We start from the raw sequence: 18395 nt of genomic DNA, 5'->3' as shown, positions 1-18395 counted from the left end.
AACTCTTTCTAGAATAGCAGACAGACCCACACGTCCTACTTTTGTTACAAAGGAACCAGTATAGGAACCAACAGATGAAGTTGAGGATGAGACATCTGCATATATCCTTATGGCTAGAAATTATGAATGGGAATTATTGGCACTATAGGGTTGAGAGAGAGGATGACCTTTAAATGCTTTGTAAATCAAAGGAGATAACATTACAGGCTACTAAGATAGGATAGAAGGATTAGGGGTCAAAATAGTGAGCTAAAGAGGGCTACATGCAAGCTTACTATGCCTACATTTGATGGGAGTCGTAAGATGATAGCTCAAGCTTGGATTCATAAGCTTAACACTTCTTGGCACTGAGGTCAATGACATAGATTAAAGCTATCAAATATGCCACTTTGCATTTGGAGGGAGTAGCACATGATTGGTGGTCCCGTGGTATGGTAACACTTCAACATAATTAGGTAAAATAGTACTAGGACTTTGTGGATAGGTTAGTTAAAATATTTGACAAGAAAGATCTAGAGGTTTACTTCTAGGAATTAGCATAGCTAAAACAAATAGGCAAATTGGAGTATTTCATTGGTGAATTTCAGCGGTTGGTAGTCATGGCGCTAAATATTTCAGAGACTAGATTGATAGTTCTTTCCATTGAGGGCCTATCTGAACCACTAAGAGGTTAGGTAAAGGGATTTTATCCCATTTCTTTAAAGCTATAAAAAAGGCAAGAAATATGGAGCATGCAGTCCCAATAAAAAAAATTTAGTCCAAAGGAGCATCTTCTAGTAAGGATAACAAACCATTTTAAAAAAAAATTAGAGAGGACTAATTTTTAAAATGATTCTAAAGCTAAAACTCTAGTACCTTTTGACAAGGAAACATTAAATGATTTGAGTAAGAAAAAAATATGTTTATATTGTAAGGGACCCTATGATGCAAACCATGACTATCCTCTTAGACCAAAGGGAAAAGATAACAGAATTATGTTGGCATACTACAAGGAATCAGAATCAGATAATTCAAACCAACAATTTGATATAGAGGAAATATATGGTGAAAAAAAGGAAGACAAGGATGGAAACTTGTCTAAAATGGAGTCCATGGATGGGGAAGGAGATGAACAACATAGGGAAGCTCATCTCACTAGTATTCAGTAGGAAGGATCATTTCGAATGAGAGTAGTACTTGCTAGACAACAAGCTATATCTTTGGTTGATACAGTGCCATTCATAATTTCATTGATGCTAGGTTGGTAGAGAAATATGGCATACAAATGGAGGAATTTGGGGGAACTAGAGTGAGGCTAGCTAATGGTTGTGTCCTCAATTGTGATCATAAGATCACTAGACTTCCTTTGGAAGTTAATCATTATGTCTTTAAGGAAGATTTGTATGTTGTGCCAATGGGAGATATAGATATAGTCCTTGGGATGAGTTGGTTGCATGATATTGGTGAGTTCACTCCTAATCTCAAGGAGATGAAGATGAGGTTTAAAGTGAATGGGAAGACACATATTCTTAAGGCAATCAAGGACAGTGATTTTAGAATGGTCTCTTTCTAGAGGATGGCTAGATTGATTCAAAATGATCAAGTAGAGTCAGTAGTAGAGTACATGTTAATGCCATCATGGGAGGGACAATAGAAGAATGAATATCCTCTTGATATTTAGGAGCTTAGAGTTAAAAACTCTAAGGTGTTCAGTGACATTCCACCATGTAGACCACCAGATAAGGGTATTGAGTACATCATTGAGCTAGAGGAGGGGGCTAAGCCATCATGATTACACCTTACAGACATCCAAAGAGGTTGAAGGATGAAATTGAAAAAACCATGAAGAATTTACTTGCTATGGGCCACATTAGACCAAGTAAGTCTCCTTTCACTTCTTCAGTGGTGTTGGTGAAGAAGAAGGATGGGACATTAAGGATGTGCATTGATTAAATGGTGCTTAATAGGAAGATAATTAAAAATAGGTACCCCATTCCTAGGATCAATGAGTTGATAGATGAGCTTCATGGAGCTTGCATCTTCTCAAAGATAGATTTGAGATCAAGTTATTACAAGATTAGAGTTAGAGAGCATGACATCAAAAAGACAACCTTTAGATGCCATTGTGGCCATTTTGAGTTTGTAGTTATGCCATTTGGGCTAACTAACAAACCTGCTACTTTTTAGGCAACAATGAATAGGGTTTTCCATCCTTAGTTGAAGAAATTTGTACTTGTCTTCTTCGTTGATATCTTGGTGTACAACAGATCTTGGGAGGAGCACTTGGTTCACCTTGACATGGTGTTGGATATATTGGGCATAGAGTCCTTGTATGCAAAGGAGTTGATGTATTTGGGTCACATCATTAGTGCAAAAGGCATACACATGGATCCTAAAAAGATTCATGTCATTGTGGAGTAGGCTTCACTAGTGAACCTTACACAGTTAAGGGGCTTTCTAGGATTATGTGGTTTCTACAAGAGGTTTGTGGATGGATATTCTAGGCATGCAACACCCTTGAAAATTTTGATGAGAAAGGGAGCTTTCTTGTGGACTTTTGAGGTACAGGAGTGTTTTAATAAATTTAAGGAGTTGATGACTTCCTATCTAGTGTTAGCATTACCAAATTTTAGCAAACCTTTTGAGCTACATTATGATGCTTCCAAAGAGGGAATTGGAGTGGTGCTTATGCAAGAGAAGCACCCTATTGCTTATGAGAGCAAGCAATTATGAGGGCTAGAGCAGAGCTTTAGCATATATGATAAGGAGATGTTAGCCATTGTGCATGCTTTAGCTAAATTCATACAATATTTGGTTGGTAGAAAATTTTGTATCAAAACCAACCATAATAGCCTAAAAGAATTTTTCAGGTAGCGAGATCTCAATGATAGGCAATAGAAGTGGGTGAGCATGTCACAGCACTATGACTTTGATATTACATATTTTAAGGAGACACAAATTGTAGTTGTTGATGCTTTATCACCTAGGCCCCATTTGAGCTTATTGACAGACATATTGGAGGATTGGAGACACTTGATTCTTTTAGAGTATGCAAAGGATGCATGGACAAATGGATTCATAGATGAAACTATTTAGGAAAATAGATACATCCTTGTGAATGAGCTCATCATTCACAAAGGGAAAACTTTTTTGGTTTTAGGCTCAACAATGAGTAGGATTGTTCTAAAATCTTTTCATGATTCACCTATGGTAGGACATCCTAGTTTCTACAAGACATACCAACAGACTAGAGAGCACTTCACATGGAAAGGGCTCAAGAAGAAGTACTCTAGTATGTTAAGGAGTGTCCCACCTACCAGAAAAATAAGCAGGAATACTTCTATCTAGCCAATTTACTTCAACCACTTTTGATTCTTGATAGGAAGTGGGAGTGTTTATCTATGGACTTCATCATAGGACTACCTAGAGCCTAAGGTAGGGACTATATATATGTGATTGTGGATTGCCTTACAAGTTTGCACACTTCTTTCCAATCATTGCTACATACAGTACTACATAGTTGGCAGAGTTGTTCTTCAAGGAGATATTTAGATTACATGACTTACCTCAGAGCATTGTGAGTGATAGAGACAATAGGTTTATGAGTCACTTTTGGCTAGAGCTCACTATGAGTACTACCTACCACCCTAAGATAGATGGTTAGATAGAGGTAGTGAATAAAGGGGTGGAGGGACATCTTAGAAATTATATAGCAGGGCAATAGAAGGCATGGGTAAAGTGGATTTATCTCTATGAGTATTGCTACAATACCACTTATTATGGCCCTGTATGGGTATGAGGCACCCAATTTTATGGATCTACTTTTGAGTGATAGTAGAGTGCCTAGTGCAGGTGATTTGTTATAGGAGAGTTAAGACACTATTAAGAATCTCAAGGATAATATAACCAAGGTGCAAAATCAGTAGAAGAAGTATGTAGACCAGAAGAGGACTGAGAAAACTTTTGAGGTTAGAGATATGGTGTATATTATGTTGCAACCTTACTACCAATCCACTCTCAAGAAGAATGGTGGCGAGAAAATTAAGCCATGATACTATGGTCCATTCAGGATTATCAAGAAAGTGGGAAAGGTGGCTTATGAGTTAGATTTGCTAGAGGAGAGCAAGGTGCACAACATTTTTCATGTGTCATGCCTCAAAAAGGTGCCAGGACATCATATTGTTCCTTCCATAGTGCTTCCACCCTTAGATGATGAGGGAAAATTGGTATTGGTGCCATAGGTTATCATTGATTTCGTGGATATAAACTTGACGTAGCATACTATAAGGGAGTATTTGGTGAAATGGAAGGACCTTCTAGGAGAGGATGCAACATGGGGGAATAAGGATAATTTGTAGCATTCGGACTTGAAGTTGCTTGAGGACAAGTAATTTCATGGAGGGCGAATTGTAATGTCCCCATCATTTTAACAACTCAGTGGAGTTCTTAGCCTTTACACTCTTCAAAGGCTAAGAGAGGAAATAAAGAGAAATTGATTAAATTAATTTCTTATAAAGTACTTTGAAAATTTTAAAATTAAAAGGTGATTTTATATTTATTTAATTTAATTTTCTAGAAGAACAATTAATTATTGTATTGCAAGGGAGAAATTTATAGAGAGTGCATTTTCTAGAAATACTATTAATTATTAAATTATAAAGGGGAAGCTTCTCGAGAATGCAGTTAAATAGTATTTTATTTTCTTCTAGAAGGGTGAATTAAAAGAATAGATAGAGGTGAGAGCTTCATTATTAATCATCTGATTATTGTGAATTGCATTGGATATAAAATTGGTAGAAGAAACTAAGGTTTCCAATTCCAATCAGCCATTGGAAAATTTCAACTCTTCAGTGTTGCAACCATTTGAGTTGGTGAAATATCCACTAAATTTGGTATTCAGGAGAGCTCCAATTCAAGAGTTCTATTTGTGCTTAAATTGGAGCATACATTTATTATTGGCTGCTACAGTACACAAGAACGATGCCACACTACAATACTAATGCTTAATTCATCTCCATTCTTGGACATTACTATTATCAGGTTCCTCTTGCAATTATTAGTAGTTAGCATTGTAATTTTTAGGCATATGATTTTGCTATGATAATTCAGAATTAGATTTTGGCATTACTGTAGTTATTATTGTAAGCCCATTTGTCTTGGCAAACTCATAACAACATTGTACATGAGATTGAATTCAATAAAGGAGATACATGTTGCATACCATTTGTTTGATGAAACATCCATCTAATAGCATGTCTGATCAACATAATAGTTGTATGTCAATTATTTGTCAAAATGTCAGCTGGCTGTAGGTATGTATTCCATATCTAGTTTTCATGTATATGCATTGCAAGTACCAAAAGAACAACACTTGCATATTAGTTCATTGTAAGAGGTATTGTAATATCATTTGTGAACATTCTAAATTTCTTAGCATTGAAAGGAAACATACAAGTTTTTGAAAATATTCCTTGAGCTAAAATCAGTTAGTTTGGGCAAGGGATATTATAGATCACACTATCCAAAACTCTAATTACACCATACCACACCTCTTGTCTTAAGATCTGATTTTCCTATTGATAATAATTTATGTTTGAAATCGACAAGTAGTATTTTTAATTTTATGGTGAAGTAACCTATTTTTATCACAGAGCATTTGGTTTTCCTGGCGAAGAGTGCAGGTGTCACTACAACTTTCCTAACCCTAGTCCTAACTACAAACAAAAATGATACAATTAGGCTATGGTCTAACATTGTAGATCCAAATGTTCATGAATTCATTTAGTAAAAAAAATATTGATTGATAACCTTATTCTTTCCTAGCCACGATTTCCTTTCTTCCTTCATTTCTAGCTACGAGCATGTGAAATGGGTTTCCTTAAACTTTTTCACAACTTCATTACCATTTTCCTTAACTACTATTGCTTGCCTGGAAGGTTGCAATTCATTCTCATCACTACTTTGAAACTTTATTTTATCATCTACCACATGGGCTTATGAAACTACGTTCACTTTGTTCTATGCTTTGTCACCATTTCATAGCTACTTGCCACTTTAACTTACTGACCATAGCGATTTGGAAAAAATCTCTTTGTTTATTACTTCTATCAGTTGGGATGCTACAATACTTCAGATAGTTACCTTTAGAATTCTTCACAATTGCCAAATATGGTGCTTGCTTTAACTGTGTAATGTTGCGTTGAACTCATTTCCTTAACTGTCACTTCATTTCACAACATCGCAAGTCAAAATTTTCAACTATCTATGAAATCATGCAACATTGAGAGAACCCTTTAACCTTAACATTTTTCTTTTTTTGCATGTTCATAACTTCATTTATTAACTACAACTTTTTTCTTGCAAAGACACAATCATGAGCATTTTGCTACTTTGCAACTCCCTCAAGTTAACCTTTACTCTTTGCGATGCAACAATTGCTTTGACCATAATTGTCAGGTTTCTATTTGCATATTCACAATTGTCAAATACAAAGCCTTTCTTAGTCACACAATGTTGCAACCATTTGTTTATATTAAGTACCATTTTACTTTGTAGCTTTGTTGTGGTTCAAGACTTAACAGTTCTTTTAGTTGTGAAACAATGATGGCTCAAACAATTACCTTGTCACCTCTTCACAACCAACATACATAAAACTTCTTTAAGCATGCAATTTTGTGATTAATACTCTATTTGACCATCACTTGATTTCATAACTTCACAACCAAAGACCTTAACTGTGACTAAAACCATGCGATCTTGCACTAGCCTTTAACTTAACTTTCTTTGTTACTTTTCCCACATTTACAACTTTATCTCTTTATTGACTATGTTGACCTGTGAGGTTGCAAAGATTACTTTTAATTGGTGATCTCTCTATTGCAACTACTTATCGCTCTCTTACATTAACTATTGTGAAATGTTGATAACTTTCAAAACTACCCTCATCACTACATTGCAACATTGGAATACACTATCTATCAACACCTTGCAAAGTGGTGAAACTTCAAGCTTTACCTTGTGCACAACTTCAGAACTTAGGATCTTATTTGACTGCTTTTGGTGGATTGATAACTATTTAAGCTAACCTACTTTTATTGACAAAACAAATCCTTTGAAATTTATTATAAAGCATCACTCCTTCAAAATTGAAAACACAAGTTACTCTAAACTTCTAGCAATATTTCGATAGCTTAGACTTTGATAGTTAGAAACTCTTCGTAATTTCATAACATAAAATGTACTCAATGCCTTCTAGTCTATGACCTTGTGATAACTATTTGAATTTAATTATTTCCTTTCATTTCAACCCTGCAATTGAATTCTTAATTCATTACTTAACCTTGTGAAACAACAATCAAAGCATTTCACTGCTTCCACACCTTGATTGCAGGTTACCTTTATCCACCTATGAAGATGCAATAACCACTTAACTTAATTGCTATCTTTCTTTTGCACCTTCACAACTTAGACTTTAGGGTTGATCTAGATTCATGGGATCATGCACTTTCAAATTTGACTACCATTTCTGCCTTTCACACCATCACAACTTGAATTTCTTTAAGCCTAAACTAACCTATGATCATGCACTTTCCACTATATTGATCCTTCATGACTTAACATGATTTCTAACAATAATTGATATAATAACATGATGAACTATTGATAAACCATTTTGTATCCTCACATCCCTCAACATGGTTAGTGGTTAGAACATAGTGATGTTGTGATTTAAAGACTTTTGCAACATCGCAACTTAAGAGATAAGAGAGGCATGAAATATAATGCAACAAAAGATCAAAATACTTAGGGATATAATTTCATAAGAAAGATTTTTTTATTTATTCCTATTCAACACTTCATGTCAAGTTACAAATATTTCAACAATATAAAGGACATAAGCTTTTCCCTAGGGTTTTTATGAGGGATAACACATTTCTAGAAACCCTAATCATTTTGAGCACAACTTTTTCCTGATTTCATAGAATATCACAATTTTTTTGCTAAGTGAAAATTTAGGCTATCACATCAAATATACCATATCACATACCTCAAAAGTCTTCTCAATCCTCTTTTGATCAATATACTAATTTTGTTGATTATTTTCCTTAGCATTTTTCTCCTTAAGAGCCTTTGCAATATCCCAGCTCTCCAATAATAAGTCTCCAACACTGGGCACTCTACCTTCTGATAGCAAAAAAACCATGAAACTGAGTGCCTCATATCCATATAATGCCATGAATTGTGAGATCCGGATATACATGTGATACATGGAATTATAATAGTACTCACATAGATATATCCACTTAACCCAAGCCTTATTTTGCCCTACTATGTATTTCCCGAGGTATCCCTCCACCTATATGTTCACTATATCTATTTGGGAATGGTAGCTAGTACCCAGAGTGAGCTATGTCTCACATAATTTGAACAAATCCTGCCATAAGTGACTCATAAACTTGTTGTCCATGTTGATGATGATGCTTTGAGGTAAGCCATGCAACCTGAATACCTATGTGAAGAATAAATCTACCACATGCATAGAAGTGTATTTAGAAGTGATTGGGAAGAAGTTGGAAAACTTTGTAAGCTAATCAATAGCAACATATATAGTCTCTACCCTAGGCTCTTGGCAGTCATATGATAAAGTCCGTTGAAAAACACTCCTACTTCCTATCAGGAATAAAAAATGGCTGAAGTAGGTTGGCTAGGTAACAGTGCTCCTATTTATTTTTTTGGCAAGTAGGACACTCTCTAACATACTAGAACACCTTATCTTTGGGCCCTTTCCAAGAAAAACACTCACGAATCTGTCAGTAGGGTTTTTTAAAACCTAGATGTCCTGCCCATAGGTGATTCATGGTAAAATCTCAACACTATCCTCCTCACCTCTAATCCTAGTACCAAATAAATGTTCCCTTTGTAAATGATGAGCTCATTCACAAGGGTGAAATAATTATTCTAGATTGATCCATTTATGAATCTTGATGCCCATGTATCCTTTGCATACTCTACAAGGATCAAATGTATCCAACCCTCTAATATATCTATCAAACTCAAGTGGGGTCTTTATGACAAGGCATCTGCTACTACATTCATTGTCCCCTTGAAATAAAACTTCTTGTTTTCTAACCAAAGTGGTTCAACCCAAGTCTTCTAAATTTTTTTGATGATGTAGAGGTCAAGTAACCAATTCAAGTACATCTCTTGCATTGGTGAAGATTTTAGGTTTCTAGCAAGCTATTGATGTAGCTATTTCATTAGGAATTGATGATCTTTTAACAACACCAGCTAAACTATGGCTTATCCATGATGTGCAACAACAAGGGTTTTCTTCAAAAAGACATCATGATTATGGAAAGCTAAAATCTGGTAATGCTAGCACTGGACAAGAAGTCATCAAATCCTTGAATTTATCAAAACACTCATGTACCTTAAGAGTCCATAAGAAAACCCCCTTTCTTATAAGTCTATCAAAGGTGTTTCATGCCAAGAATATCCACTACCAAACCTCATGTGGAACCCACACAACCCCAAAATCCTCTTAGCTGTGGCAGGTTCACTAGAGTAGGTCAATCAATAATAGCATGAATCTTTTGAGGATCCATGCATACTCCCTGAGAATTGATAATGTGACCTAGATATAATAACTCTAATAATCCAAAATCACATTTGGACTCCTTTGTATACAAGGACTCACTAATCAAAATAATTAGCATAGTGTCTAAGTGCCACACATGCTCATCCCATGTCCTACTATACACTAGGATGTCATCAAAGAAGACTAACACAAATTTCCTCATCTAAGGCTAAAAGACCTTGTTTATCACGGTCTGAAAAGTAGCTAGAGCATTAGTTATCTCAAATGGAATAACTACAAACTCAAAATGGTCACAATGACATCTCAATGTCATCTTCTCTATGTCTTTCTCCATGACTCGGATACGATGATAGCTTGATCACAAATCAATTTTGGAGAAGAAACATGCTCCATGTAGCTCATATAAAACTCATCAATCTGTGGGATGGGGTACCTATTTTGATAGTTTTCTTTTTTAGGACCTTGTAATCTATGTACATCCTAAGTGTACCATCCTTCTTCTTCAACAAAACCACAGAAGAAGTGAAAATAAACTTACTTGGTTTGATGTGCCCCATAGCAAGTAGTTTCTTGATGGTTTTCTCAATCTCATCCTTCAATCTCTTTGGATACCTATAGGGTGTGACCATGATGGGTTTAGCACCCTTATCTAACTCAATGATATTCTCAATACCTCTATCTAGACGTCTACCTAGTGGTATTTCACTAAAAACCTTGTAGTGTTTGATTCTTAGTTCTTGTATGTCTTGGTGCTATTCTAATTTTTCTGCCCTTGTGATGGCATTAAAGTGTAACAAGTTGCCCACTCAACCTAGTCATGTCTCAACAAGCTCTCATGTGTCTGCAAGACATCATTCTAAACCCATTGTTATGAATGAACTTAAGTATATGGGTCTTCCCATTTGACTAAAACTTCATCTCCATATCTCTCAAATTGAGAGTGAACTCTCCAGTATCATGTAACCAAGTCATGCCAAGAATTAAATCTCTATCATCCATGTTAACAACATAAAAATCTTCTTTGAAATCAAAATTTTTGATATTTAGGGGCAAACCTAAAATATTCCTATAACCTTTGAGGATGTAGCCATTAACTACCCTTATTCTTAGACCCTCAAACTACTCTATCTATATCCCACACCTTTTGATCAATCCAGAATCAATAAAATTGTGAATAGTGCCTGCATCAAGAAAAATGATAACTCATTGACCAACCAATAACCCTCTAATCCTAAATGAGCCTTCTTGTTATATAGTAGTGATATGTGCCTTCTTAAGTCTACCTTTAGTCTTCTCATTTCTTGTATCCATTTTGTTCAACTTTTCATCATCTGTGACTCTCTTTTCTTCAATCAATTCCTCATTTTCAGATTGTTAGTCTAAATTTTTAGAATCATAATTTCCTCATAATAAGCCCGAATAACCATATTCATTTTCCCCTTTGTCCGCAAAAGAAAATCATGGTTCATGTCATAGGTTCAATTGAAAAAAAAAATTGTTCTTCCTTAAATCATTCAATGTCTCTCTATCCAAAGGAGAAAATGGTTTATCTTTATTTTTAGCCTTTTTTTCATTCCTCTTAGGTTTCTTAAAGAATGGTTTGTTGTGTTTTCTAGATGATCCACCCTTTTACTAAAATTTATTTATTGGGGCTTATTATTCCATTCTCCTAGCCATCTTAATTACTTCTTGAAAATTGAATGGATCAAAGGCTTTTACCCAACCCTTCAGTAGTTTGGATAATCCCTCGGTGAAAAAAACAACCAATCTCCTCTCTGAGATATCTAACACCATAATAGATAGCCTTTGAAAGTCACTAATACAATACTCCAATTTGCATGTCTATCTCAACTATGAAAAATCCCTAAAGTATACCTATGGATCCTTCTTATCAAACCTCTCTACTAGCCTATCCACAAAGTTACGATATAAAATCATTAGGTTAGGTTGAAGGGTAACCATCCCATGGTACCACTAATCATGTGTAACTCCATCTAAATATAGCATGGAATATTTTACTACCTCCACTTCTATCATAGGTCCTAGTGCCAAGAAGGTATCAAGCTTGTGAAACCAAGCTTGAGCTATCATTCTACTAATACCATCAAATGTAGTCACAGAAAGCTTCCCTATAGCATGCTTTAATTCATTATCCTCATCATCAGGTCTCCTATCTTGTCTTTCTACCTATAATTCTCTCTCCTCATGTTAAAAAACCACTCAAATGTCATCCTTCCTTGCACTCGAGGAGCTAATAAATCAAATTCATCATTTGTAGCCATGAGGATATCTTTGAATGTCTCCTCCCCTGCTTCTTGTATAGGTGGTATCTCAGGCTCATCTCTAATGAAGGTAGGATGAGTAGGCCTTTATGCTATCCTAGAGTGCATCCTATGAGCTCTAGGTGACCCCACTGCACTATTATTATTTCCTTGCTCCTGATTTTGTCTACTCCGTGGGTTCATGTGGTAAACCATGGTGGTGAGTGCCTGAAGCTTGAGCCATCCACTCCTGTCATGTAACCATTTCTCTGAACAACTTCCTTTTTTCTTGTTCCTCATTCCTATTATCTCTTGGTGGCCTACTCTCTTTCCTATCACCCATGGTATCCAACTTATTGTCAAATTCCTCTTCCTTGTCAAATAAAGCTCGCTTGGAAGTGTAAAATATATGGAGCCAACCTTATGTAGTTGTATGTGATTGTTAAACCCTTAGGATAATACGATTTAGCTCTGATACCAATGTAATATCCCTTGCAGTTTTCATTTTACTTTCCTAATTTCTAACCTGAGAATTTCATCAAACACTTTGCACACAAGGGGTATATAGAAAATCTAAATTCTAATTTCTTTATAAATGCCAAATTTTAATAAATATGCTTGCAAAGAACTCAAAAATAACTAACAATGAAATTGAAAATGTTTTTGTATTTTTTTGAAACATAGAGCATTGAATATAAATGAGAAAATATGCATCTACATCAATAAGACATTAGGGAAAAACATTGTGATGTAAAACTATGATACAAATTAGATTATAAATGATTTCTAAATTCTTATACATGCCCTCAGATATTCAAATATATCCTCCATGCAATGCAAAATGAAATGGTTAGGAACCCAAAAACCATTCAAGAAATCTAGATTTTATTGTAGCAACTGTAGCAAATCACTGTGGCAATATCTGACTTATTCCTTTAGTCATACTCCACAGTCTAGCCCTAGGCCAAAAATTTAGCACAATGAAAATATTGATTTATCTTCTCCAATCGTTACAACCCTTCATATGATCTTTCACCAATATGCTTGAATAGAACACCTATATGATGTCCTTCCAATACCAAATTCATTGGGTATTTCACCTTCTCAAATGGAGGCACACAAAAGAACATTAAATTGATTAAATTACCTTAAATTATAAGCCTAGAAATAGATTTTTTTTTTTGCATGTCTTAAATTGGAAAATTAGAATATTGATTGATGTATTAAATATATGAAATTGATTAAATGATGTTATATGGGTTATATTGATGAATTGATGCATTTAGTGACCTTATATGGAAAATTAAATTGATTAACTAACAATATAAATACATAAAATTGATAAATTGATGTATTAATTCTAATCTAGATATTTAAAGATATAAAAATATTTATTCTTGATCATATAACCATTATCAAATAAATATCACATAATATATGAAGTTCTCCCATAAACAAATAAACTTGTGTATACACACACACACACACACATGCATATATTTGTACATATATGCATATATTTGTATATATATGCATATATTTGTACATATATGTATATATATGTGTATACACACACATACATTATACATACATATTGTTGCTCGAATATCAAAATTTGCCTTAATCCTTGCCATTATGAGCTATGGTTATTTTTAGAATAAACCTCATTTTAAACATTAAAATGGTCATTTTCCCTTAGAGTTTTTGAGATATTCCACCTTCAAGTATCTTTGGCTTGTTTCCAGGTTTATCCAGCAATTGAAATTTTTAAAATTTGGTTCCCGAGTCAAAAATTCTCCTAGGTTATTGGCAGGAACCATAATACATATTTTCAACTTGATCATTAACTATTAACCTCTAAAAAGGTTAAGATCAATTGCCAAAATATCTAACTGTTTACAAAATTAACCTTTTAAAAAGGTTAAGGTTTGAGGGTCAAAACACACATTCTAAACTAAATCATTAACCATTAACCTTTTTAAAAAAGAGGTTAACGTTCGAATCCAAAACACATATTTTAAAGATAGTTATCAACCTACCTCCTTGCCCATTTGAAAAAGGTTAAAAATTAAGAGGTTACTTAACCTCCATGAAAGTTGTGCTAAATGTTCATGCAAAATGCAAAGTAGCAATGGTCACAATGCCAATGCTGGGGAATAAATAAAGAATGTTGAACAGCTGAGAGAAACATGATTGATGGGCCCATAGCCAATCTTACCATAGAGAAGGCATATAATTTGTTTAACAAAGATTTTTTTTTCCCTCTTCTAGCGTAGAGTATTCAGAATAGTGGTGGATATAGCAATAAAGAGGGATTTGGATCTTTTGTTGAGAAGCGATGTTTTTGGGGCAAAATTGGATGGTGTAGAAGATAGGAAGAGATTTTTCTTGTGAAGGATGTGTTCGCTAGGCTACAGATTGGAAATACAGAACATAAAGACAAGGTATTGGGGGCTTTGATAAAGCTTCTTGAACAGGGTCTTGGAAAGCAACAATAGTCTTGCAAAGGAGAAGGCTGTAGAAGCTCTTCATGCTTAACCGTGGATAATTCTTGGAATTCATGGGTAGTTTGTGTAAATGGAGGGGTTTTTGACCTTGTTAATGTGTGCTACTCTATAGGCCCAGAGTTACAAGTGATTGGGATTAGAATCCTGTCAAATTTATGGACAAAGGTGTCAGCCACAGATCAGGGACTTTCTACAAGATTTTCCATGGCAAGGGATTGTTTGGACTTCAAAAGGGGTATTCTTGCCTTTATTGGAGGTTGCAATGAAAACTTAGGGGCTCTTAATGACATGTACTATTTGGAAACAAAGATGACAATAGAAAATGGATAGGAGGAGCAAAAGTTGAAGAAATTTTCTTTGAGGAAAGAGTTGAAAAGAAAAAGGAAAGAGCACCAAAAATCATCAAATGATCCTGAAAAGGAGAGGGATATGCTTGAACATGAAATGAAGCCTAGACCAATCTTACTAGCACCCTCTCCCAATTATTTCTGTGTAGGTCTAGACAACTTTTCACTTTAGTTCAAGCCTCTTGAAGAGAAGATTTTTGAAGCAAAGCTAACTGATGTTTTTCATTATGGATATACTATTGAATCCAATATTGATGGGAAGCCATTATGAGGTCTATTGTTATTGTATAAGCTAGGATTTGCTCATGTTGTTCATGCTTATCTCACCAAGAAACAACATAGCTCAGAAGTTGGTGTTGTGAAATCGAGTGAAACATGAAAGCCTAAATTAAAGATTGCTCGTGTTGTTAAGCAATTTGTGAGGAGAGAAGATGGACAAGCACACACAACTATAGATGTAGAATCTATGGAAAAAGGGAATCCTATGGAGCCACTCACATCACCATCAAATCAACCTTTGGCTTCATCAGATATGTAGTAGCAATACATACAACCAATGCCTATGTACTTGCCATCAACTACTTAGCATGATCAGAAACACTATATAGTTGCAGGCTTTACAGCTTCACATTCAACACAAGAGGTTTCCTCTGCTCCCCTAGCTAACTAAGGAGAGATATATGCTAGACAAACACTTCCTGCACTAGTAAATCAAGAAAATCAATTAGGATTGGTTCAAGAGACTGTATGCCAGGGTGATCATGAACGACCACCTAGTATAGTAGCTTAAGTCCTAAAACATGTACACAGAACTTGAAGCTATAATAAGGCTCTATAAGTGCCTTATGCCTCATGTGATGTGATGGTTTTTATCTTCTATCTCTCTAATCAATGATCTTTATCATTTTGGGTTAATTTTGTAGAGGTTAATTAACCTCATCCAAATTACTTATTTGGGAAGTAGTTATTAACCACATAGGGGTAGTTGTTAACCTCAATATTTATACAAGGAGTCATTTTTGGCTTTGTAAAGAGGGGACTTTTTGGACTTTAGAAAAAGGGAGCACTATGCTACAATTTTGATTAGAAGATGATATTTGGAAAGTATGTACAAATTTTGTCTTTGTAATCAGAAATTCCTCTTAGATTCTTGGTGCAAGAAAATAAAGGAACATGCAATTTGAGTTCTCTTCTTCCAAATCTAAATTGTTAGAAATGTTGATTCTCTTTGCAATAAGCATTCTCACGGTATGGTGCAAATGTTTATGAATCTTTGGATCAGCATTGTGCTAGTAATAGTTCTCAAGCTTAGATCTTGATTGTTGTTATTAGTGGTTTTAAGTTAGTCCAAGAAAGCTTTGAAGTCACGTGGTGCATTCATCATCAATGGCTTTCTATTCATCTTTTAAGGTTTGATTTCACTTTTATTTGAAAAACCTCAAAACTATATTAGACAAGGGAGCTGCCCTTTCAAACGCAAAGGAAGACCACATATCAAACGCCTATCCAATTGTTCTAAAAAATTTGCCACATACAATCCGTTGGGCCATTTGTATAATGATAAATCTATTTACCAACACATACACACACACACACACACACATATTTTATAATTATAATATAAATTATAGTAATTTTCTAATTATAATATAAATTATAGTAATTTTATAATTATAGTATAAATTATAGTAATTTTATAATTTTAAATTATCTTACTTTTACATTTTATTTTTTTAATCAATTATATATAAAGCCTATTATTATTTAGAATTTGAAAAGTTAAAAATATAATTTTTTAAAATAGAAAAATACCCTTGAATTCTAATACAATTAATTTTAAAAAAAATTTATACAATTAATTACATTTTTATATAATCAAGAAAAAAAATTGTGAAATATTATGATAGTTAATGTCTAATAAGAAGTAGTAATTAAATAAAAAAAGATTCAAAAGATTTTTCAGTATGACTATCTTGATATCAAACTATTGTTTAACATGTTTTAATTCTCAACAGGTTTTAAATCTTGAGAATGAATAAAAACTAATTGAAAGACATGAAAACTAATAACTAAATCTCAAAACAGAAATTTATTAGATTCAAGATAAATGGAAGCCAAGATATGGAGAATCCAGCCGATTTCTATGGCATAAAAATTTAGAATTTAGATTACGATACAAAGTGAAACAATAAACTTAGAGTTCTCTGTGACAACTGAAATGACAATGCTGATGACTGCTTCAAATGCAATTAAAAAGCAACACGAACAATTAGAAAAGAGAATTTGTGTCGGTCCATTAAAATCTGAAGCCCTTTTATTTCAGAGATGCGGAGCCGAATTTGACTGTGGCTATCCTTCAATTAGGGGCAAAATTGAAATCAAATATTATTGAAAATTAGGGGCAAAAGTACGAATTGAAGTGTATATATATATATATATATATATATATATCAACTTTTATTTGTATATTACAAAATTAAAATCAAGTATCAAATATGATTGAAAATTGGGGGTAAAAGGTGGGGGTTCGAGGATGGGCAGGCCGGGAGGATGAGTGGGAGAGAGGGGCAAGCAGTGTGTAGTCCTTCCACTGTAGGGAGCGGGAGGTAATCGTTGCTCTATCAAACCAGCCTCACGCGGTCCCCTCCGCCTTACGCTGCTAGACAGAACGCATCCCTCCTTCGAAGGATGGCCTGACAGCAACTCTCCACTTGGAGCAGGGCACGCCACAATTGTATGCCACGCATCTCTCCCTCCTTCCGGCCAAATCCCGCTTGGTCTTCCACCTTGTGTGTCCCCACTCGGGTTAAAAGCCCACGCTACCGAGCTCGACAACCAATGAGCTCAAACTCTTCAGTTTTAAATCAGTGTTGAATTAGTTTTCTGCTACGTGTGGGACAAATATACGTCTCCAACTAAGGCCATCGCAGCTGCTGCGTCTTCTGCACAACAATTAAATTGCAATGTTCCCATTTCAAAAAACCATGATTCACATAAACGCACACAGATCTCCTCTTCTGCTTTCAGGGAGAGTTCCGTATAAGAAAAATCCTCACAAAGAGGAGAAGTAGAGCTAAATGTTAGTAAAGTTTGAGGCATGTGGTAGAATCGTACAAGGACGGATGTCAACACTAATAAAAGGGAACGGTTGGTAAAGGGGATGTTGAAGGATAATTGCAGCTAAATTTGTGTTAAATGTGTATTTAAGGAGGTTACTGCTGCCCGTAATACCAATCTAAGCACATTAAAGGAAAAAAAATGTCATGATATTTACTACTTGAGCTGTCCCCTAGACAACAGTACAAAATCTTTAACTTTCTTAAGCAAGCTTCCTACTTCCTACCTCTCTAGAGTTTTTATATGAACTTCATAGAATGAAATGAAATGAACTATGATATTCTTTTGTCTAAAGTCTTATAGACATGCTTACTAAATAAAAAAGTTATTCTGAAGATGAATCATCAATAAATCTTCTCTAAACCTTCATACAGGCAAAATATAGAACTATAGTTCAAGGGGCAATGGAGTTTCCCCACATAGCCCTCACAAGATTTCTTATTGGCTGGCCTGCAACAACTGTAACCAAGGTGCATTTCATAAAGAGTACCAGGAAGAAGAATAAGTCAGTCAAGATAATGTAGTTGACCATATTGATGTCGTTGAATGGGTTGAAGATGAAAACCATAAAGATGTGCCAAAAAAG

General features: G+C 34.7%; 1 non-coding gene and 1 pseudogene across 1 annotated transcript; one reads left to right on the top strand and one right to left on the bottom strand.

Annotated features, from left to right (window-relative positions):
• The first annotated feature begins 599 nt into the window (after positions 1–599).
• Positions 600–15482, top strand: LOC149539693 (uncharacterized; annotated as a pseudogene).
• A 1725-nt stretch (positions 15483–17207) lies between these two features.
• Positions 17208–17525, bottom strand: LOC149539692 (signal recognition particle RNA). Its single transcript, XR_016356621.1, has one exon.
• Between the last annotated feature and the right edge of the window lie 870 nt (positions 17526–18395).

This window comes from Cupressus sempervirens, chromosome 9, assembly GCF_028749045.1.
Source record: "Cupressus sempervirens isolate cs-2001-9-10 chromosome 9, ASM2874904v1, whole genome shotgun sequence".
NCBI lineage: Eukaryota > Viridiplantae > Streptophyta > Pinopsida > Cupressales > Cupressaceae > Cupressus > Cupressus sempervirens.
The sequence above is the reverse complement of the archived record's forward strand: the minus strand, read 5'-3'. Positions and strand labels throughout refer to the sequence as shown.